The sequence below is a fragment of the Monomorium pharaonis genome, chromosome 2, assembly GCF_013373865.1.
Source record: "Monomorium pharaonis isolate MP-MQ-018 chromosome 2, ASM1337386v2, whole genome shotgun sequence".
In the NCBI taxonomy this organism is placed as follows: Eukaryota; Metazoa; Arthropoda; class Insecta; order Hymenoptera; family Formicidae; genus Monomorium; species Monomorium pharaonis.
The window spans coordinates 24,838,112-24,848,615 of record NC_050468.1 but is presented as its reverse complement, the minus strand read 5'-3'; positions in this window follow the sequence as shown (position 1 = coordinate 24,848,615).

The window sequence follows — 10,504 nt, the reverse complement described above, 5'->3', positions numbered from 1 at the left end:
CTCTCTCTCTCTTGGTTACGCATGACGATGACACTCGTTCGCCGTGAGTTTGCCATGCGTATAACATTCGTCCGTATAATATAAATATTCACGACACAAACGACGCTATCTATCACTTCGAGCTGTTTACGGTAAACGGTGACCTAATATTGTATACGTTACAAGAGTAATGAAATAATTATTTATCTCGCGCGAATCTCTCCATGCGTTCTCTTTGTACAATAGATTTTTAATTACTCATATCCAGCATAATTGTACGTGTGCGTTTTGAATAGCGATTGAATTTATTCGTTCTCTCCTCCTCACCCCCTTCTCTCTCTCTCTCTCTCTCACTCTCTCTCTATCTCTTTCTACCTCTCTCCCATTATTTATCGCCAGGCACTCCGAATATGAAGAGCGTTTCGATAATACAATTCCGTATGCCGCGTACGTCGGCTATTTATGTTTTGCAAATAACGCCCGGGCACACGAGAATCGGCCGCACTTGTACCCACGTACATACCTTCTATCGATTGCACCGGGCGAATTACGCGAAATAATGATGGTCCACGTTGATATACGTGTAACATTGATTTCTGCGTTACGTCAGACCGATGATGCTCGGTGCGTGAAGTGCTATTGATTCACCCTGCAGGCAGAATGGGTATCCATATTCGATTTTCGAGTGGGCATAGTAGTAGGTACCGTTTAGCGTCAGCTTCGAGCTAGTATCGAACTTTTGATTTCGACTTCCGTGGTAGATGCCACATTTATGTGATTTCATATCATCATTTTGTGCTCAACATATTTTTTAATTAGATGATGTTCCTTAAATGCGGTTTTACTATTGCGCATAGATTTGAATGCTTTTTCTAATTTGAAAAGAAATCTCTTTAGAAAATAATTCTATATAATTCCGCGCGTGCAGATAGCTTTTAAAAAAAATTTTTAATTTCCTCGTTTGAATGTCAATAAATTGTACAGAAAACTTACAAGTGGTTGAATGCAAAACTTTGTTCAATAACGTTCTAATAAAAAGTTTGTAAAAGAAATATTTTAATCTTTATTTATCTCATTATTTTTAGCTTAAGTTTGCTCATACGTATACCATAAAGTGGTGCAAGTCATGCTGTAATATTGGTTAAAAGCAATTTAACATGCAGTATGGCGATGGTTAAACATAATTTATTCATTCAGTCCATGTAACCAATAATAAGTCAGGCTGAGCGTAACGTAGTAATCGAATTGCAACAGAATCAGTGCATTCAATAATTTAATCATTAATGATTTAATTAATCTCAATGTATAACATATAAAGAAAACAAGGAAAGACATTCAAAAAAATGAGAAAATAAATTTTAACAAATTAACAAATAAGTTAATTTTTTATAAGTATATTATTATAGAGAGTATAATTTTTTAAATGACAATACGTTCAAAAGATACATTATATTAAATACCTCGAAAATTATCAAAAGATATTACTATTAAAAAAACACATTTTCTCTCCCAAAACAAAGAAATAAAAATCAAAATATTATAAATTAATAAAAAATGCAATAAAGTAACTAAAAAATGTTCAAAGTTAAAAAAATAATTATATTTTTATTTATTATTATTTACGTGATCAGACAAAGTGATCAAAGAAGATAAAAGTTAATAAAATTCAGAGTAATTATGAAGTTCTAAGTATATATATAGCCATATGTAGTATCTGTCTATTTTATATATATATAATCTGTATTGTGTGCAATTTATAAAAACTATCACGCACACTTATCAAGATCAGTCCATACTTGGAATTTCATGAACACTCTGAATTTTATTACCTCTTCATCTTTTCCGGTCAATTTGTCTGATCACGGAAAAGAGATTAGTTCACAAAATTAGTAGCAAAATCTTGTTCGATCTTAGGGATAGTTTAAATACTTCGCTTGGCGGGGTGTAGGTCGGTCGGCAGTAGCGGCTAGTGACTACTACGACTACGAATAGTTGAGGCGGGAGCGATGACCAGATGTGCGGATAGCACGCAGAACAGCACGGATGAACAGACGAAGTGATGTTGAGTCGGATAGTGTTCTGTGCTTACCTATTATGTTATAAGCCTCTGCGTCTTCCTTTCCATTATTCTTGGCGTTTAAAAAGGAGCGTGGGCCAGCTGTCGACATCGCACGACTTATTCCTGAAAATCGTCGATCACCCCGGGGGTGCTAAACGAATTATTAAGGATGATCGCTTGGCGGGCAAAAGCGAGCATCGTCTGATCTTTTCAACAATAAAAGATCTCTCTAATGTTCACGAGAAACAATAGAAACAACAACAAGAATACATTCACGATTTTAAGAAAGTCAAAATTTTAAAAGATTTATTTTAAGAAGGTTAAATAAGTTACTTAAATAATTTACGTTTTTCGCCTGGTAATTTTATCTTACATAAATTTAACATAAACATATTGTGACAAAACACAATTTTGAGCATTGTAATTGAATTTATAATTAATTTGTAAATTATTATTTTTATATAAATATATGTAAGGAAAATTAATATTATATATATTGTAGACTCACAAAATAACCAATAACATAAAAATACATTAATAAAATGTCAATAAAAGTATTAAGTATGCATAAATTTTTAAAACTGGTTTAGTATGTCGAAAATATATACATGAAATTATAATAAAATATTATAATATATGAAATAAAAAATTGCAAAATGCAATTGTCAGAAAAACATTATCAAAGAAATGCATATTTGTAATTTTTAGACAATTTTTTTCAATTTATTTTTCAAATATATTAATATTTATACTTATATAATGACTTTACTTGAAAATTTCTACTGTAATAAATGTCTTTTTAATAATTTCGAATAAAGACTCGAAATAATAGTGACAACTTTTGCATTACAATATGATTTGACAAATAATATGATTTAAAGGTGCCTTTAGCTACTCTGAGAAAACCTCATTTTGATATTTTTTCGACATCTTGTCCCAAAACTTTTGTTACGAGTTAGTGTCACAGTTCGAACGGTAGCGTCCAGTTAGGAAGAAAAAGGGCATTCACTTATCTGACCCCTCGACAATAGGAGTAACAGAAGCGGATGTCTTCTGTCACCGTTGCTATAGAGTTTGTCAATATTATTGCCTAGAAATGCAGGCAGAATCTTGTGCAGTCCTTTTGTGAGACCAAAAGGTCTCACTAATTTGGGTAAACGGACAGCTACAATCGCATAATATATTGTGCCATTGAAAGAACGGAAAGAAGACAGTAAAGAATACGGAGACGCAAACTTAAATTATGTGCGATTTATACCCATAAGCTTGTTGAGAAAAACATTCCTTTTTGTTACATGTGCGTCAAAAATGGTCTCTTTCGTGTCACTTTTTTATGGACAAAGTTACCGATTTTAGCACTTTAACATCATTGCACAGTTCTTGTGCCTTAATAGATGGCGCAAATCGTGACAAAAAACATTCCAGTACAAATTTTTCAGCCCGTTTGATCATTTCAACACTCGCATACGCATCATCTCGCAACACGCATATGACACTTTCACAGAACTGACCGACGCTTTGTCGGTTTAGCGAACTTAACCTTGGCTAACCTGCCAATTTGTAAAAACCCAAGACACTCAAGGGAGCATATATCAACCTACAAGTAACAAAAAATACTCGTGCACAAAAGGACCGACTTTACGTCTTGTTATGTAATGTAATATTGTATTGTAAGAGACCAAATTGTATCACAATTAAATAAATTCTAAACTTTCCTGCATGAATGACAATTGAATAGTCACATAGCTTCCTATCAATAAATTGATTATAAAAAGCGATTTTTGGCGATCGTTTGGTACATGTACCAAGGTTGATATTGGTAGGGGTGGAGCTTATCCTGGTACGATGTACCACTATCATGTACCACTATGAACGCTAAAACGGACTGGTTCTTTTCTCTTTTCTCATACCGCAGATTTGGAAAAAACTACCTTACTTCGTTGCAAGGTATCAACCAGAAATGTACCAAAATGGTTAGCCACGCCTGAACCAAAAAGTACTAAACACGCGAAAATGCTCTGGTATATATTGGTATACTTTGGTACATGTACCAAACGATCGCCAAAAATCGCCTAAAAAGAGAAAAAGTTAAAGATATTATAAATACATTACTATTTTTACTTTGTTAAGTATTTTTTAATAAAAAAGAAATTTATAAATTATATTTGGTTAGAACCGTGTAGGAAACAATATTTTTTAAAATGTATTAAATAATAAATACTATTTGATTAAGACATAGTGTTTAATACAGACATCTGTTCAAGATGTACAAGGTGTTTCCTATAAATCGAGCATTTAGAATATTTCTACCGTTTATTTTTATCTTTTATGCATGGTGTAACGAAATGAATCAATTAATGTATAAAAAAAATATAATTACTTTTTAAAAAACATCTACAACTGCCCATTGTGCAAATTGAATATTTTTATAAAGCAATACAAATGTTGTATTATATTATACCATATTACATATTATATTTCTGTTTTATTACAATTTGTAAAAAATCTTCTTTGATAAACCAGGTATTTTAAGTTTGGTTTTATTTTTATTTTTTTAACAGCTTTTAGCAGTGTATCAAATATTCTGACAATTTATGTTTTATATCTACAATACGTATAATCACAAAATCAGGTTTTTATTTAAAAAATCGAGAAAATTAAGTATTTTCTAAAATTTAAAGAAACAAAGTTAATTAAATTTTCACAAAATTAGCTTAAGTTCTGCAAATAAATCATTTAATTTAATTTAACAAACTTGTAGTTACAAGAATTTATTTATAAAAGGTTGATATAAAGATTTTCAAATTTATGACATCAATCTCTTTTCTAATTTTGTCGAGCAGTAAGATTGATCTCGAAAAAAAGAAAGCATCCTTAAAGTATGACGCGACAGTGGCGGATCACCCTGCGCACCGTTATGTCGACGCACGTCAAACTGGGATACGTAACGCGAAAGTAAAGTGTAAACACCGTGTAATGCCGATCTCCCGGTTTCGAAAGGAGTCCGCGGAGAGCGCGAAACGGCGATGCGCGACCGAGGGGAATGCAGGAAGAGGAACAAACGGTGCGGTACATAGTAGTATATCGGGAAAGGAAAAAGAAGGAGAAGACAGGGGAGGAGAGACAGACGGAGAGTAAGAGAGGGAGATGGGATCGCATAGTGATTCGCGAGACCCGTCATACTTATACATGCGTGTTACATGCGCGAGGCATAAAACGCGGCCCGAGCGGGGGATAAGACTATCGCCGATACGTGGCTGTCAGCCGTTAACCGAATACGGTTTAGGTGCCGAAGCGGTAATCTTCGTCGGTAAGCCTCGACGTCGTTTTGCCGTGCGGCGCGGCGCAGCGGCCGGCCGCCCCGGCCCCGGGACGGCGCAGTCATTGCCACAACGAGTAGAAAATATACTTTCAAGCCTAACGGGATAATGTCGCCATAGTGACCTGGCCGGCCTATTATCTTTCCCCGTGAACCATAATACTGCGGCACAACACATAGCGCATATAGCATAGCACGGTATTAGCATCACCTAGATAACTAGTCAATGAAGACGCGCATGTTACATGTGCAAAGCGCGCCTTTTCGCCCGCATAACGCGGAACTCCCGTGCGTTCGTTCGTTTGATGAGGATTGACTTTTGAGCCGACATAATGTCCCATCCACTAGAAACCCCCATCTTTCCGGAGATCCTTTTGTTCGTTGATACATAAAAAGAACCGCAAATTGGATTTTTAACAAATCTATGGCTCGATAACGTTTGCAAATGTTTGCTTTAGTTTCTTAATAAAAAGTACTGTAATAATACATAAAATTTCGACAGAAATCCCTTTTCTTCTTGGAGAAAGGAATATTTTCATTAGACTTCGTAAGCGCGCGTCCGGGAGTTTAGAAGATTTTTGGATTCCAAACTTAATTTAAAATGTATAATAAATATCTTTAACCTAGGCTTTGAAGTAGTACATTGTGATTTACGACACTGTAAATACTAGCAGTAAATATTATGCGTACTAATGAGTGTATTACGTACAAGAAAATTTTCAAGATTCTCAAAGGATCGAGATGCCATTTAGAAGATTCAAATTCAGCACTTAAGAATGCAATGTCGTACAAATCGTCTCAGTGAAAGGAATTGGTAAAAGTAGGCAAGTCTAATAAAAGAAAGCCTACTTTTACAAGCCAGCTCTAGAGCCGTTTGCATCTTCAAATACTGCCTATTGTCTTCGCATAGATTTTATACTCGTCTTCGCAGTCCGCGACTATTAAATCTCGCGTATTAAATGTCTTTTCAGTGGTTACAAAAAATTTCATTGACCACGGAAGGATACTCGCTTAACAATAGTTACATAATACACTTCAATCAAAATCATCTTTTACATTTTTCTTGAAATGTTCCCATACAAGCTGTCGACAAAATCAGATCTTTTATAACAAATTAAAATTTATATAAAACGCACGCGCATTATTGTAGAGATAACCTCTTTATAGTTTTATAAAAAGAAATCAAGAGTTTTATAATAAAAATATATATAGATGCAGAATAACTTTTTCAGATAAATTTAGATAGATTATATTTTAATAGAAATTTTATATAAAAATTGATTAGAGGATATTTTCCCGTTCGTGAAATCTTCGCCGGGAGAAAATTGACTTAAAATTCATAGCAAGGAATCCTGAACCGCTGAAGGATTGCGTATGTTTGGCACATACCCCGTATACAGGCCAGATTTCACAAACGGTCCGTGACGTATACATAGATCACTTCTTAGATTGGCGAAATTGTATCGATCGGAATGCGCACCTGAGGAAAGAGCGAAAGAGCGTGCAAGAAAATGGACATGCGCGACAAGTGTTGCACGTGCAGCGCGGGCCGCAGTGGAACGATGAACATATTTGCGTTATATTATTAGGCGTGCGCCATAAGGCGTCACCCTCGCTGGTTCGTGCCACGCGCTCTTTCCTTTTTTTACTTTTGAAAGTTGTTTATAGCGCAAGGCCACGCGGCGCCACTGCGAGCGGACCCTTCCTCTCTTCGACTTCCTGCGCACTTCCTTCTCTTGTACATCGCACTTAAATAGCATGTCCGATCGGTGACGTCGGTTCTCCTCGTGGTTCCGGTTCGCGGCAAGAATATAGTTTTCACCTCGCGGAGGAATCGCGGCCGAAAGCTGTAGGCTCTCCACACGCCGGCCGCGTCGTTCGTTTCTTTCGAATGGCAACCCTTTGACGCTGTTTAGTTATCTTTCCCTCCCTTCCACCAAAGTTTCTATTAGAGTTAATACTAAATTTAGTGATAAACACGTGTTTCTCATTAGCCTCAACAGTTAAGATGTAGAAAAGATCTGTTGGCGAGGTGAAAATAGTCGTCGCATATTCTTAAAGATACATAGTGAAAGTGTCGTTGCGCCTAACGATCGTGTTTATGTCGCATCTTTTTTGTTACAAACATACATTAAGCCAACTTGATTAGATAATAGCTTAGATGACAGATTAGAGAATAGCTAGAATGCTCACTTACGTATAAAAATGTCTGTAAAGTTTAATTTTTATCTTATTTAAATTTTATTCGACATCTAAGTTTGATTATAATATTATTTAATTGTTTAGATTGGGAAAAGAATACTGCACTTTAAATTTAGGATAAATTAAGAAAAACAATAATTATTTCAAACCTTCGTTTTTTTAACGTTAAATTGAGATAATTATTGAGAATTGAATAATTTTAATGGCTAAAATTTTCAGAAGCGTATACTTAAATAACATAATCTATTTTTCTTTAATTAAATTTTTTTCAGTGGATATCTTATTTAAATTTATAACACCTAATATTGGACATTTAAAAACGTAAGCATAATAGATAATCTTAATTTATGTTAAAAAATATAATCTATACGTAACTTGAGATCGAGAAACATGAATGGTTAAAGATGTAAAAATATTAGAACAATTCTATAATAGAAATTCAATCTTAACAAAAATAAAATTTTTGATTTCTTGATAATGCATGAAGTATAACAAATCAAAAAAAGTTTTTTCGTCTATAGATGATGAACGTGAACGTACGAAATTTTTCACGAATACCTTTTGAGAAAGTGATGAAAGCGAGGAAGCAAAAGAGTACTACGTAATCAATTGTCACACTATTTAAGACGCTCTGATTTCCCAATCGGCACACAAAACGAAAACCATTGTAATTGGTATGAAAGCTATTATAGATTTTCACGAGAGAGAAAGAGAGAGAGAGAGAGAAAGAGATGTTTCGTTTTTGCTGGCACAAATAGTGAATCTGGATACTATAAAAATTATTTTCCTCCCGCATTTTCTATTTACATTAATCAAATTATTTTTACAAACTTTTCTAATTTTTCTTTTAGATAATGATATTTAGTAATACAAAAATTTCTTTTTCTCGCGCAGATACATCTGGCTTACGCATTCGCGTTTTAGCGTAAAATCGCTGTACCAGCGGGGTCACCATTTGCGCGAACGAACGCGAAAACTTTCCATATATTCGTGGAGCTATGCATAAATACGGCCTCATTGGCGCCAAAATTAATTCTGGAAGGGATTCCGTTGATCACCGAAAATAAAGTGGACGCTCCTACGCAGGCGCCGGTGCCGCATTGTGCGAATGCGACGTAAGGGAAGTAAAAATACATACATTCGGCCATGCACATGGCAGAGCAGCGACGGATTATGTCTCTGTCCCATGATTACTCGCTTCCTCGAATTGAGCCCACCCGAGAGGTGCATCCCCCATCTTTCGGCGGTGCCCACGAGCTACATCATTGTTCCCGCGATCGAAACTGCGCTATGACTAACTATAGGGGGATGATGTAACATTGGGGGATTTATCTTGGGGGACAGCTTCGCTATAATCACTAGACTCGCACATTTCATTATATCGCACTATATTAATCGTTTCTTCGATTATCAGTTAAAATTATCTTTCCAAAATATCCAGTAGCGTAACGCAATTAACGATTAGACGAAATTATTTACAAACTATGGACACTATTAATCATTTTGGTTACTGTGCACATATTTTGTATAAATTTAAAGTTTACTTAGTACAGATTTAAATAATATTTATTATAAATAACTTTAAACCAGACAGATAGAAACTGTGAATGAAAAAGAATACGGAAAACTTACAATTTCCTATACTGTCATCTATATCGACATTTAATAATTAATATATTTATGTAGCATTTTAATAATGCATGATTGTAATAAATTAATTGAAATTAATTAACATATGGACAAACATTATATTCTAAAAACATCTAATAAAATCTGTTGTGATAAATAATTAAGGAAAATACGATTATTATAAAATCAATCAACTGTATAAGAGTATCACTAAAAAAACACGGTCTATTTGTCGAGACAGTAGCGTGAAGTTTATAGATCAGGTTTCTCAATCATCCGTACGTCGGATGACGCAGTGGCAGGTTAATTTGACGATGAACACCTTCGTCGATAGCCATGACGCGTTCGAATTAATACATGGTGATGAATAATTCATGTCGATCGTTGCTTATCGATCAGCGATAATGAAAAACCCACCATGTCTGCCGGTCGCGGCTCGTGCCGATCTTGTTCGGCTTTGATATAAATGGTTCTACGAACAGCGGGGAACGCCGGCACACATTCGAGAATCGAATAATTCAACTGATCGAATGAATTGGTAACTATTATCCAATTATTTTGATAATTATAGGTTTGGCTTAACCGCTTTGGCTTCAGCCGCATATAGAATTAAGACGAAGATTTTGCTAAGAGTTACAGCAACTCTAGATGACAGGAAAAATATATGCCACTCAAAAAACAAAATCATGAATAAATCAGCATATGTAGGAAATTAAAATCTATGTAGCACGATCTTGTATAACATTTATATTTAAACTACTGAAAGAACTTGTGTTTGTGTGTGTGTGTGTGTGTGTGTGTGTGTGTGTGTGTGTGTGTGTGTGTGTGTGTGTGTGTGTGTGATAATAAATTTTATAAAAATATTAATATATTTTGTAATAGAAGCTGTATATTTTTTTATTTTTTTCAACAATAAGTAATTTTGGCAAATTGAAGGAATAGTGATTATTTTGATATGATAAATGTACGTATTTTTGATATAATAAATGCTTAGCTCTTCCTTAAATTTATAAATTAACATTTTTTGCATCCATGATTATCCCTTCACGCTTTTCCCACACACGTAATCATTCTACAAATATTCTATCTTTACAAGACAAATTAATCAAAAGTGAATATTGAATTTGTTTATGAATATCATGCTTTATCCATATTCATATTTATATGATTTCTTATCTATGAATTGTTAAGTAATGTCAAAAATAATGACAGATTGCGTCCTTCGTCTTTTTAACTTAAAAAATTGACTTCTACTAAAAATTATTATACAATTTTAAAAATTATGTTCTTATTAAATAAAAAAAATATAACTAGGA